Here is a 12,074-nt window from a genome sequence, read left to right on the forward strand (position 1 = left end):
TTAGCAACAAAGAAACTATGTGCAATAGGAGATGATTCTATGACCAGGCTACCCACTTGCCACACTAGATTGGTCTTGGTCTAGTTGGAACCAACCACTAAGGAAGCAAAGATTTGTATCTCTCCACTCCTACTCTCATAAACAAAACTCTTTTTTATCACACTAAGACTGATAGATGAGGGATTCAAAGTAGTTGTCTTAAGACCTCACATCATAAGTGCAATCCACATAATTTACAAATCTTAATGATTGAAGAGGAGATTTAGCTAATGTTAAGAAATACCACAAAGGTTTTGCTACATTTATTTAAAATTATAAGAGGTATATCATTTAATTGTAGAAGAAAAGGTGAAAGCATATGATATTAACTTCATGGGTTTTGTGAAACAAATTTACTTCTCTAATGGATGAATTGAAAATCCAATGGAGATTTTCATAGAGCCCAGAGGAAACTTTACTAATTTACTTGTTACCAAAAAATATATATAATGGACTTAACACCTTTTACGTTCTAGATAGTCCATATTTGGGTGTTTGGTTGTTCTGTTACACTCCAACAATACAGTAAAAAATAAAAATCTATTAATATTTTTCCCTAAAAGTTTGTTTCTTGATTTTTATGCATTTATTTTTCAATATTTTGATTTACTACATTAGACATCATATTTTGTGAAATCAATCTCAATATTAGTGATAATGTTATCAATCTTTGTGAAGATGCATTTCAAGAGCAAGATAAGGATGACTTTGAAGTTTGTTGTTTTTTTCTACTTGTGATAGTGAAATAACAATCATTCATATTTTCAATGATCTCCAGATATAATAGACTCATGGGATTGCAAAAAATATGAAAGTATGTTCTTAAAACGTGATAGGAAAGGCTTTTGATAGGTTTAATATCCACAGAAGTCTCAATGCCAACAAGCTTCCATTTGGTAGCATTCTTAAGAGAAATTGAAAGCACTAGTTGTAGAGATACATTCATAAACAAGAAGAAAGTTGAAATAAAGACTCTTAGATGCTAATAGGATCCCATTCTTTTCATGAAAATCCACTATCAGAGTGACACGTGTAGTGCAAACATAGATGAAGGATTAAAAGTAGCAGTCTTAAGATGTCACATCCTAAGTGTCAACCATAGTTAATCCATTACTTGCTTGAAAGACAATCAAAGCCTATGTGCCAAGCATTTCTACTTTGAAGAAATTAAGTTGCTTAATATAGGGTAATCAGTAACAAAAAAAATCCAACTAATCATTTTACTTTTCAAATTTCCACAAAACCAATGATATTAGAGGGATCATCTATGGTTATTGGTTGAATAGTTCAATAGAAAATTCAACAACGCAAGACCATACAATAATTTTGACATAGGGAGGGATGAGATAAGCAGGGCCAAAGGCACATCCCTCTATTCAAACTGCTTGTGAGAGTAAGCACAAAAGAAAACGAACATTGAGTAATAACAAACATAGGAGATAGAGGAGCAAATGCTTTCATAGATTCATTCAAATAACAGATACATGCCCAACGGTAAGGCCTTTTGGGTTACAACCAACATTACAATTCAACTTCAATCCTCAATAATAAATTTCACATTTCAACTTGATTCTACTCTTCCTACTCTACTTCGATACCCTAAGACTCTACCCAAAACTTTATTAAATACACACACGGCCACAAGTCGGCCTGTTGCAGATACAACAAAATAAACCCTTATATCAAATGGTAAAAGAAGCTACAAGTTGACTCTCAACAAATTACCCATCACAAAAATTAAATGCAAAGGTCAGCTCCAACAAGAGATCGCATAGAGACAACTCAGCAAATGAAGGACCAAACAAATTCTACAACTTGACAAACTCAGCAATACTCGACAACCAAAGGAATTTGGAATCACTCGACAACCAAAGGAACTTGGAAACACTTGACAACCAAAGGAACTTAGAAATGCTCAGCAACCAAAAGAACTTGGTGATGCTTGGCAACCAAAGGAACTCGACAACACTTGACAACCAAATGAACTTAGCAACCATTCTAACTCGGCAACCAAAGCATAACTCAACAACAACCGTGAACTCAACAAACATAGAGAGCTCAACAATGCAAGTCATTGTAACTTGAGAAACATGCAGGATAGTAGTGCAACCTAGGATGCTCCTGCATCAGACAATCGAGGTTGAAAGAAATAATTCTCTTGAATCATTGAGATGTCACAGCCCGAGTTGAATCCAACCCAGATTGGGAAATCCATATCACATCTTCAACTGGTTTGTTCTTCCACTTTACCAAATACTTATAGTAATATTTCCTCTTGTGCTCTTACCAACCTTCTAATCCAATATTTGTTCAACTTCTTCAATTTTCTTCTTAGGATAATTATTTGATACAACAACTTCATCATCTGCTCATGATATTTATACAGAGCAACAACATTGAATATAGGAGATATATCCATGTCATTAGGCAACTCAACTTTAGAAGCATTACCACTATCAGACTTCTTCAAGATCTTACAAGGTCCAAACTTCTTCATCTTCAACTTATTGTATGTTCCAACAGGAAATCTTCCTTTCTTCAAATGAACCATCACCTCATCACCAACTTAAAAAATATGATGTTTTCTAGACTTATCAACATTCTTCTTGTACTTTAGATTACTTTGTTACAAGCTTAACTTTATTTCCTCATGCAAAGACTTCATAAAATCAACAAACTCTTCTCCTACAACACTTTTCTTCTCTTGACCAGCAATATCCCTTAAATCTTATATCCCTTTAGGCTATATTCCAGTGATAATCTTAAAAGGTGTTTTCCTTGTACTTCTATTCATAGAATTATTATACGCAAACTCAGCTTGTGCTAATACTAGCTCCTAATTACTTGGCTTATCTCCAACTAAACATCTCAGCAAATTACCCAAGCTTCTATTCACAACCTTTGTCTGTCCATTTGTTTGTGGATGGAAAGTAGAACTAAACTTCAACTCAGTACCCATCTTCTTCCACATAGTCTTCCAAAAATAACCAACAAACTTACTATCTCTGTAAAAAAAGAACTTCTTGGTAATCCATGCAATCTAACAATCTCTTTGAAGAAAATCTCAGCAACATGCTCAACATCTGATGTCTTCTTACAAGGTATGGAATGAGCCATTTTAGAAAATCTATCCACAACAACAAATATATAATCATACCCCTTCATTGTCTTAGGCGACCCAATATAAAAATCCAAACTGATGTCACCCCAAGGTTTCTCAAGAACAAAAATCGGTGTATACAAACCAATATTTTGACTTACTCCTTTTGCAACTTGACAAAATCCACAACTCTTTACAAACTTATGAACATCCTTGTACATCTGAGGCCAATAATACTTCTCTTTCAACAAACTTAATGTCTTATCAATTCCAAAATGTCCAACCAATCCACCACTATATTTTTCCTTAATCAAATTTAACCTCATAGAACTCTTAGGAACACACAACTGAATACCCTTAAACAACATACCTTCTTGAATAAAATGCTCATCAAACTTACTTGGTTGTTTTATCAAACTAGGTACTCTACACTCTCTCCACATCTCAGAAAATCAAGGTTAGTATCATACAACTCCTTCATCTCATCAAATCCAAGAACTTCAACCTTCATCTCAGTTAGCAAAGGATATCTTCTACTCAATGCATCAACAACTTGGTTAGTGACTCCACTTTTATGCTTAATCACAAATGTGAAACTTTGCAAGTACTCAACCCACTTCATACGTCTTTGATTTAATTTATGTTGACTTCCCAAGTAATGTAAAGCTTTATGATCAGTATACAACACAAACTCCTTAGGAATCAAATAATGTCTCCACTTCTTCAATGCTTGAATAATAGCATAAAACTCTTGATCATACACAAAATACTTCCTTTTAGCATCATTCAATTTCTCACTAAAGAAAGCAATATGTTTACCTTGTTGACTTAATACAACTCCTCTTGCACTACAACTTGCATCACATTCAACTTGAAATACCTTATTGAAATCATGCTAAGCTAATATAGGTAACTCAACAACCTTTTGTTTCAAAGTCTCAAAACTATTATAAGCTCCATGTGTCCACTTGAATTCATTTTTATCTCCTCTCATTGTCTTAGTCATAGCATTACAAATAGAACTAAAATTCCTTATAAACTTCCTATAAAAACTAGCCAAACCATGAAATGATCTTACCTCACCCACATTCTCAGTTGTAGGCCATTCCAAAATTGCTTTAAACTTCTTAGGGTCCATCTTCAAACCATCAATAGAAATCACAAATCCCAAATACACAATCTCCTCTTGCATAAAAGAATATTTCTTCAACTTAATCATCAACTTCTCTTTCAATCTTTGCAATACTTGTCTCACATGCTCAAGATTTTCTTCCTTAGTCTTATTGAATATCTGAATATCATCCAACTAAACAATCAAAACTTACCCAAGAATCTCTTCAAAACTTCATTCATCAACCTCATGAAAGTACTAGGTGAATTAGTCAAACCAAAAGGCATTACCAAACATTCATACAAACCATCTTTTGTCTTGAAAGTAGTCTTCCATTCATCACCTTCTTTGATTCTGATATGATGATAGCCACTCTTCAAATCAATCTTGGTAAAATACTTTGGTCCACTCAAACAATCCATTATGTCATCCACTCTTGACATAGGAAACCTATATTTCACTGTGATCTTGTTAATAGCTCTAGAATCAATACACGTTCTCCATTCTCCATTCTTCTTAGGTTCTAATACGATAGGTACAACACACAAACTCAAACTTTCTTTGATCAATCCTTTTTGCAACAACTCATACACTTGTCTATTAAGCTCTTCATTTTCAGTAGGTGTCAATCTATAGGGTGCTTTATTTGGCAAATTAGCTCTAGGAATTAGATCCATACAATGACTTATACTTCTCATTGGAGGTAAACCATCAGGTATATCTTCTACAACAATATTATTATACTCATTCAACAATTTTGTAATTTCCACTGGCACTTAGTCAATACGACCAGTTACTACTAGCACAACTCAGTCTCCTAGGGATTATGGCAAAACAAATTTGATTCTTCTTTATTTCCTTTTCAAATTGCTTTCCATTAACCATGCAAATTTTTATAGTAGTACAATTAATCTCATCTGAACTTTCAATCAAAGGCAACAATATTTGCTTTTTCCCATTCACCCAAGGAGTATATTGATTCAATCTTCCATCATGTATAGAATATTTGTCATATTTCCAAGGTCTACCCAACAAAATAAGACAACAATTCATAGGCATAATATCACACAAAACTTCATGAAAATAATGTCCAATGTTGAACTTCACAATACATTGTTCACTTACCAATATCTTATGCTCATCTTTGATCCATGAAACATGATAAGGTTTAGGATGATCCAACCTCTGCAAATGAAACTTTATAACCAATTATTTTGATGCCAAATTTGTAATTTCCACTATCAATGATCACCTTGCAAGATTTTCTAGCCACCTTACATATGGTCTTGAAAAGATTTCTCCTTAGGATAGGTTCCTTATCACTTCCCTTATTACATAAGGTTCTTCTCACCATTAGATTTTCTCCAGCCTCAGGTCCACTACATGAACCCTTAATGTCTCCCTGAACCACAACATTTATGTTACCTTGCCCACTCTTAGAGGATCTACACTCAAAGGATCTATGCCCTTCTTTACCACATCTGAAACAATTACCATGAAAACCACCTCTAGAATAAGAATTACCTCTTCCTTTGTAAGAACTAGTACCTCCTCGGTAGGAATCACCACTTTTCCACCCAGTCTTGCCTTTATCATCATTCTTCCACTTATATTTTCCCTCATCTTGCGTAAAACTATCAAATCTACCACCTTCTCCATAAGATTCTACCCCTACCTCTGGACTCTACCACCTCTACCTCTTAGTCTTTGTGCATGCTTCTTTCTCAAGATCTCCTTGGCTTTCAAGGCATATTGATATGCTTCCTTCACACTTTCCAATTTCATAAAACTTATCTCATCTTGATTCCTAGATCTCAATCCATTTATGTACCTTGCAATTTTCTCAACATCATCATCCACATGTCTAGATCTGCATGCTCCTTCATAGTCATGTCTCTTTGTCTCAAATTTCGCATCTTTCTCAACAAGCTAACTTGGTAATCAGCAAGAAAGAACTTGTTCTTTACCTTGTTCACCATCTTCAGCCAAGTCCTGATCTTCTCCTTTCCTCTCCTTTGTCTATCAATTTGCAAATGCTCCCACCATAGTGAGGCATGTCCTTTCAACCTAGTAACTGCAATTTTCACCATCCTATTATTAGGAATGTTTTCATAGTCAAAGAACTCCATTCCATAGATCCAATCCAACACAACATTGGTATCTAATTTTCCATCATAAAGAACAACTTCTACAACAGGTTTTGAATTTTCCCTAGACAATACTCTCAACAACCTTACCTCATCTTGATCTTCTTCAGGTTCTAGATTAGGGTTTGGTGTCGGTGCTTCATTATCACTCGCATCATCGAGATGTGCTCCTCTTCTCTAGGCTATCTCTACAACATCTAATATGGCTAAAATTTGTCTCAATGTGTCCAATATGACATTATCAGCATTTCCTCTACCTTGAACCATCTTTACAATCAAGTTCTTACAAGATCATAACCCTTTGCAAGTTATAGGTCAAATTCGTAGATCTACAACCCTACAACCAAATTCACTTAGGATTCTACATGATCCAATCTCCACAAGGACGAACCTCTACTCTGATACCACCTAACGTAGGGAGGGATGAGATAACTAGGGTCAAAGGCACACCCTAGTATTCAAGTCTCCTGCAAGAGTAAACACGACTAAAACGAAACACCAAGTAACAACAAACACATCAGATAGAGGAGAAAATGCTTTCATATATTCATTCAAATAAAAAATACGTGCCTAGCTATAAGGCCTTCTAGGTTGCAACCAACATTACAATCCAAATTTAATCCTTAATGCTAAATTTCACATTTCAACTTGCTTTTGCTCTTCCTACCCTACTTCGATACCCTAAGACTCTACCCAAAACTTTATTAAATACACACATGACCATAAGTCGACCTATTGCAGATACAACAAAATAAATCCTTATATTAAATGCTAAAACAAGCCATAAGTCAACTCTCAACAAATTACCTATCACAAAAATTAAGTGCAAAGGTCAACTCCAACAAGAGACCACACATAGACAACTTGGCAAATGAAGGACCAAACAAATGCTGCAGCTCAACAAACTCGACAACCAAAGGAACTCAGCAACCAAAGGAACTTGGCAACACTCATCAACCAAAGGAACTTGGAAATGTGTGGAAACCAAAGGAACTCGACGACACTCGACAACCGAAGGAACTCAGAAATGCTTGACAACCAAAGGAACTCGATAACCATTCTGACTCAGCAACCAAAGAATAACTTGATAGCAACTGCAAACTTGACAAATATAGAGAACTCAATAATGCAAATCATTGTAACTCATCAACAACTAAGAAACTCAGCAAAAATGTAGGATAGTAGTGCAACACAAGATGCTTCTGCATCAAATTCTCTAAGAGCCCTATCTATATTGGGAGATCCATGTATTTATAAGACTAGAGTATGCACCATGACCACTTGCACACTCTTGTTACACAATGATTGCTTTTTATTCATGTAGTGGTAGATCTAAACCTACTTTATTGTTACCTATTCCCTGATTAATTTCCCAATTACATATCTTGTCCATAATTATGAAGAAAAAATCCTAACGCCCTCATCATACTATTATCACTCCAAAATTATGTCGTTGTGCCTACTTATAATGCCAATTGGTGATTTCTGCAAGTGGATGAATGAAACCCTGATTTATAAACCAAGTTTAGACAATATTGTTAGCTATTGTCAAGCATTTCAAGACATCTTGGGATATTCCACATTGGTTTGAAAGGAAGGTCACAATGCACTCTATATCTTTATGATCTAAATGGATTTTTAAGTAAATAAATGATTTGTAGCTCTCTCTCTCTCTCTCTCTCTCTCTCTCTCTCTCTCTCTCTCTCTCTCTCTCTCTCTCTCTCTCTCTGTGTTTGGAAAGGAACATATTTTAGTTTTCAACATTGACTGCCCTAATTTTTTCTTGGTTCATAAATTCTCTACCATATTCTTGGTGGAAAATTTTCAGTGAGATTCAATCAGTTGAATATAAGACTTTGTTGTAGAATCCCATCATTTATCTATTTTATCTAGAATGACATTTTCTTTCTAGTGTGATAATTTAAGGTTCTAACAACACAATAAAAATGCCAATATTATAGCCATTAATTTCATTACTACTTTACCAACTTTTGAATAGTCAAATGGATGAAATATATGCAAACAAACAACACAATTTATTTGCCATGTTAGGGGTTGGACAAATTCTTCATTTTGTTTACCTAACAAAAACAAAGACAATATGTACGCTATAACTGTCTTTGAAATAGTAAGATATGCTAGCTAAAAATTCTTCATAGAAGTTAAGCACGAGAAAAGTTAGTTGTGGTGACACATATGATCATATCTCAAATACATTTTAATTAAGGATTTGGTATTGCTTAGTAATTTTAAATTATATGAATTTTGTGATGATTAATTTTTTATTTGCTTCATACAATTAGAGGGTGGGTTGATTAATTTTTTACAGAATATTGATCTCCTTGATTTGTCTCATGATTGAATTCTAGATTGTAACTTTTCTGATTGCCAAATTGGCAAGTTTTCTTCTAGTTGAAACATTACCATTTTAGTCACTATTGCAAGGCGCACTCATTCACTAAAATAATGGCAAATGCCATGCCAATCTTAAATATGATAAGATCAACTTCCTATCAAATTATAAAAATAGACATCCAAGAGATAGAAACTAACAACCACCCAGAATATTTAGTATCAATGCATTACTACAATATTGAAGAGTTTTTTTTTTTTTAATTCAATCTAGTTCTTGTTTTTGTGCAATTCAGGTCCATGCATATTGTGATGTCCCCTATTTAAAAATATGAATAAATAATACTCTAATTTTTATAATATAATGGGTCTCTCAAAAATTAGATTGGCTATGTAAAAATTAGTTGAATGACAAATTATGATAGCCTCATAGGCTATAACCAAAAAATCATTTTGATTCAAACAAAACTACAATATAAGAGAACCTGTTAAGGTCGGGAGTTTCTCCCTGATGTTTCCTGACTTCTCATGCAACATTTGATAGTGACTCACATCTAGGGTTGCCTATATTAGTTCTTATGTTGAAGGATCAGGGGTTGCCTCTATTATGTATTATGTTTGCATAAAATATAAGGTTCACACCCATCTTGGGGTTACCTCCACTATGTCATGTACAAACTAAGAATTCATTCACACATTGCTAGATGGAAGAATTATGAATCATTCAATTCCTACTAAACATACATGAAGGTTTCAATTGAATTATACCATCTGATTAATTTTTCAAAACTGAACTTATTTTTTTGTTGTGTTGAGAACATAACATTATTTTATTAGACTTTGAAAAGGATAATTTCTTTTGAGTAAAATATAGTGTAAACATAATTTATAATCAATAAACTTGTAGAATGTATTTTGACAATCTCTATTGGCATCTTCATATCTCTTGGATGATTCTATAGAACATTTTAACATTAAGATTCAACCAAGAGAGATATAAATGAAGGTTTGAATTTTGAACCTCCACCATACTAGTTAGATTTGGGAAAAAATATATGAGTTCAATTCGAACAAAAAAATTGACTTGTACAATATATGTGCTAGCGATGTTGATCAAGCTTATACCCTCCTATAAGTAGAAATTTGAAATATAGTCAACATAACCTAAAAACTATTAGTTTTTGAATTGTATGCCTACACAAAACTAACAAAAAGAAATATAAAACATAGAGAAGATTTGCTCCAATTTAGGAACAAATGAAATTGAGGGTCAAGTGAATAGGTGGCAATGCTTGACTTCCTTGCTAAATGGTCCACTATTGTAATTATACATGACAAAGAGTACTCCCAAACATTTATAAATCTATTCATCGACTTCTTATGCAACTATTTATGTTATTATTGTTACCACAAAAGAGGTAGGTGGGTGTTTCTCTTCTTCAACATAGCTCTCAAAGAATCAACTAGGGCCCGTTTGGTTGCAAGAATTGTTGAATGCAACATTCATCTATGCTGGAATAAGCTCTCTTCTGGTATTTGCGCATTCTTAAAATAAGTTCTAAAATATCATTTGGACCTGTTTGGTTGACCCGGAAGAGGAGTTGAAAGATGCATATTTTGTGTTTGGTTGCAATAATTGAAATATGAATTTGAATAAGTTTTTCTTTCTTTAGTTTTATAATTTATTTTAAATAAACATGACTTTTATTTATTTATAAAAACTGGTTTTTTATTTATTTTTTAAAAGCCTAAATTTTTCAAGTAGGTTGTATTTTATTTTTTAAATTGACTTTAACAAAGAAAGGTATACCACAACCTTTGAAATTCTTTGAAATTCAATGGACATATCATATTGTAAATTATAATTATAATTTAAATCAAATCAAATTATTTTAAAACCATATTAATATTGTTTATAGCTACTTAAATATTAAGTGGGACTTATAAATATTTATGTAGATTATTTACAAAAAAATTAAAAGTTAATGTTTTAAATCATAAATATTTGATAACATTTTCTAAATATTTAAACTTAAAATATAATTATAAGATCAAAACTAAAATCTTTTTAATTTTAAATATATTAAATAAAATAAAAAACTACAAATAAGTTGAGGTTATTAATATGATATTTAAATGATCTTTCAATATAGTTTTAATTATAAGACTAAACATATGATTCATTTGTAAAGATAATTTTATGAAAGTTTATAAAAGATATCAAATATGATATTAGTGTTTTTTGTCATTTAAAAAGAATTGCATATTAAACTTTAAATAACGTTGACCTAGTTTATATCTTGTGATAAAAAGAGGAAATAGTCAAAAAATGCATTCGAGTGACAAAATGCAAATGAGCGGCAAACTCACGGACCTAACAACCCATCAAATTGGGTTTTTTAAAAGTGGAATAAGAATAAGCTATTCTTATTCCACATTTTTTAGGAATACTACTATGCTCATTTTTGGGTCAAATTAGGATAGATGAATTCTATTTCTTATTTTGTATTTTGTAAACAAATATCAAATTAGGGAATGGAAGTATTTAGATTTTCCTATTCTCGCCCAATTCCAACAACCAAACAGGGCCCTATGGATCATAAACCTGTCATTATATTAGTTCCAAATTCTTAGTGAGAGATAATTTGCAAAATCAATTCCCTGTTCAAGAAGTCAGACAATTAGTCTTACAAAGTGTTTTCCTATAAATAGGAGTGGCAATGTAACGCCCCGCCAAGGGATCCAAAGAATAAACCTAAAGTTTCACTAAGTTTGGTAACTTTTTTTTATAAATTTTTTAAACATGAAAGTAAAACCATCTACATCATACACATAGTAACGAAAGCAATAGCAACAATACAAGTGAAAGTAAACATAGCTTACATAATAGGTTATATTCTTCAAGGATCCCTTAACGTTGAATCACATCTAAATTAACTATTAATGAATCAATCTAATACAACATCCACATGAAATAATAATGAAAAGTCCAATGTTCATTAATTACATTTCTGAATGCTCAATCATCCACTATACATGCTACAGGGTATGAAAGGCTTAAAAGAATATACAATATGTGAAATAAAGTATATCATCATTCTAAATCTAATCCATGATGCAAAAAAGTAAAGGTAATCACATGTCATACATGATCATAAAAGATAACCATATATCATCAAACATAATTAACTAAGTGCATGGTTCCTCTCAACCGTAAATAGCATCATTAGACCATCGTGGGTCCTAGCCATCCCTCCGTGCATAACATTCCAAATCACTGAAGAGATCATCGGTAGTATCAAATAGGAATGTCACTCCTAAAATC

This window comes from Cupressus sempervirens, chromosome 1, assembly GCF_028749045.1.
Source record: "Cupressus sempervirens isolate cs-2001-9-10 chromosome 1, ASM2874904v1, whole genome shotgun sequence".
NCBI lineage: Eukaryota > Viridiplantae > Streptophyta > Pinopsida > Cupressales > Cupressaceae > Cupressus > Cupressus sempervirens.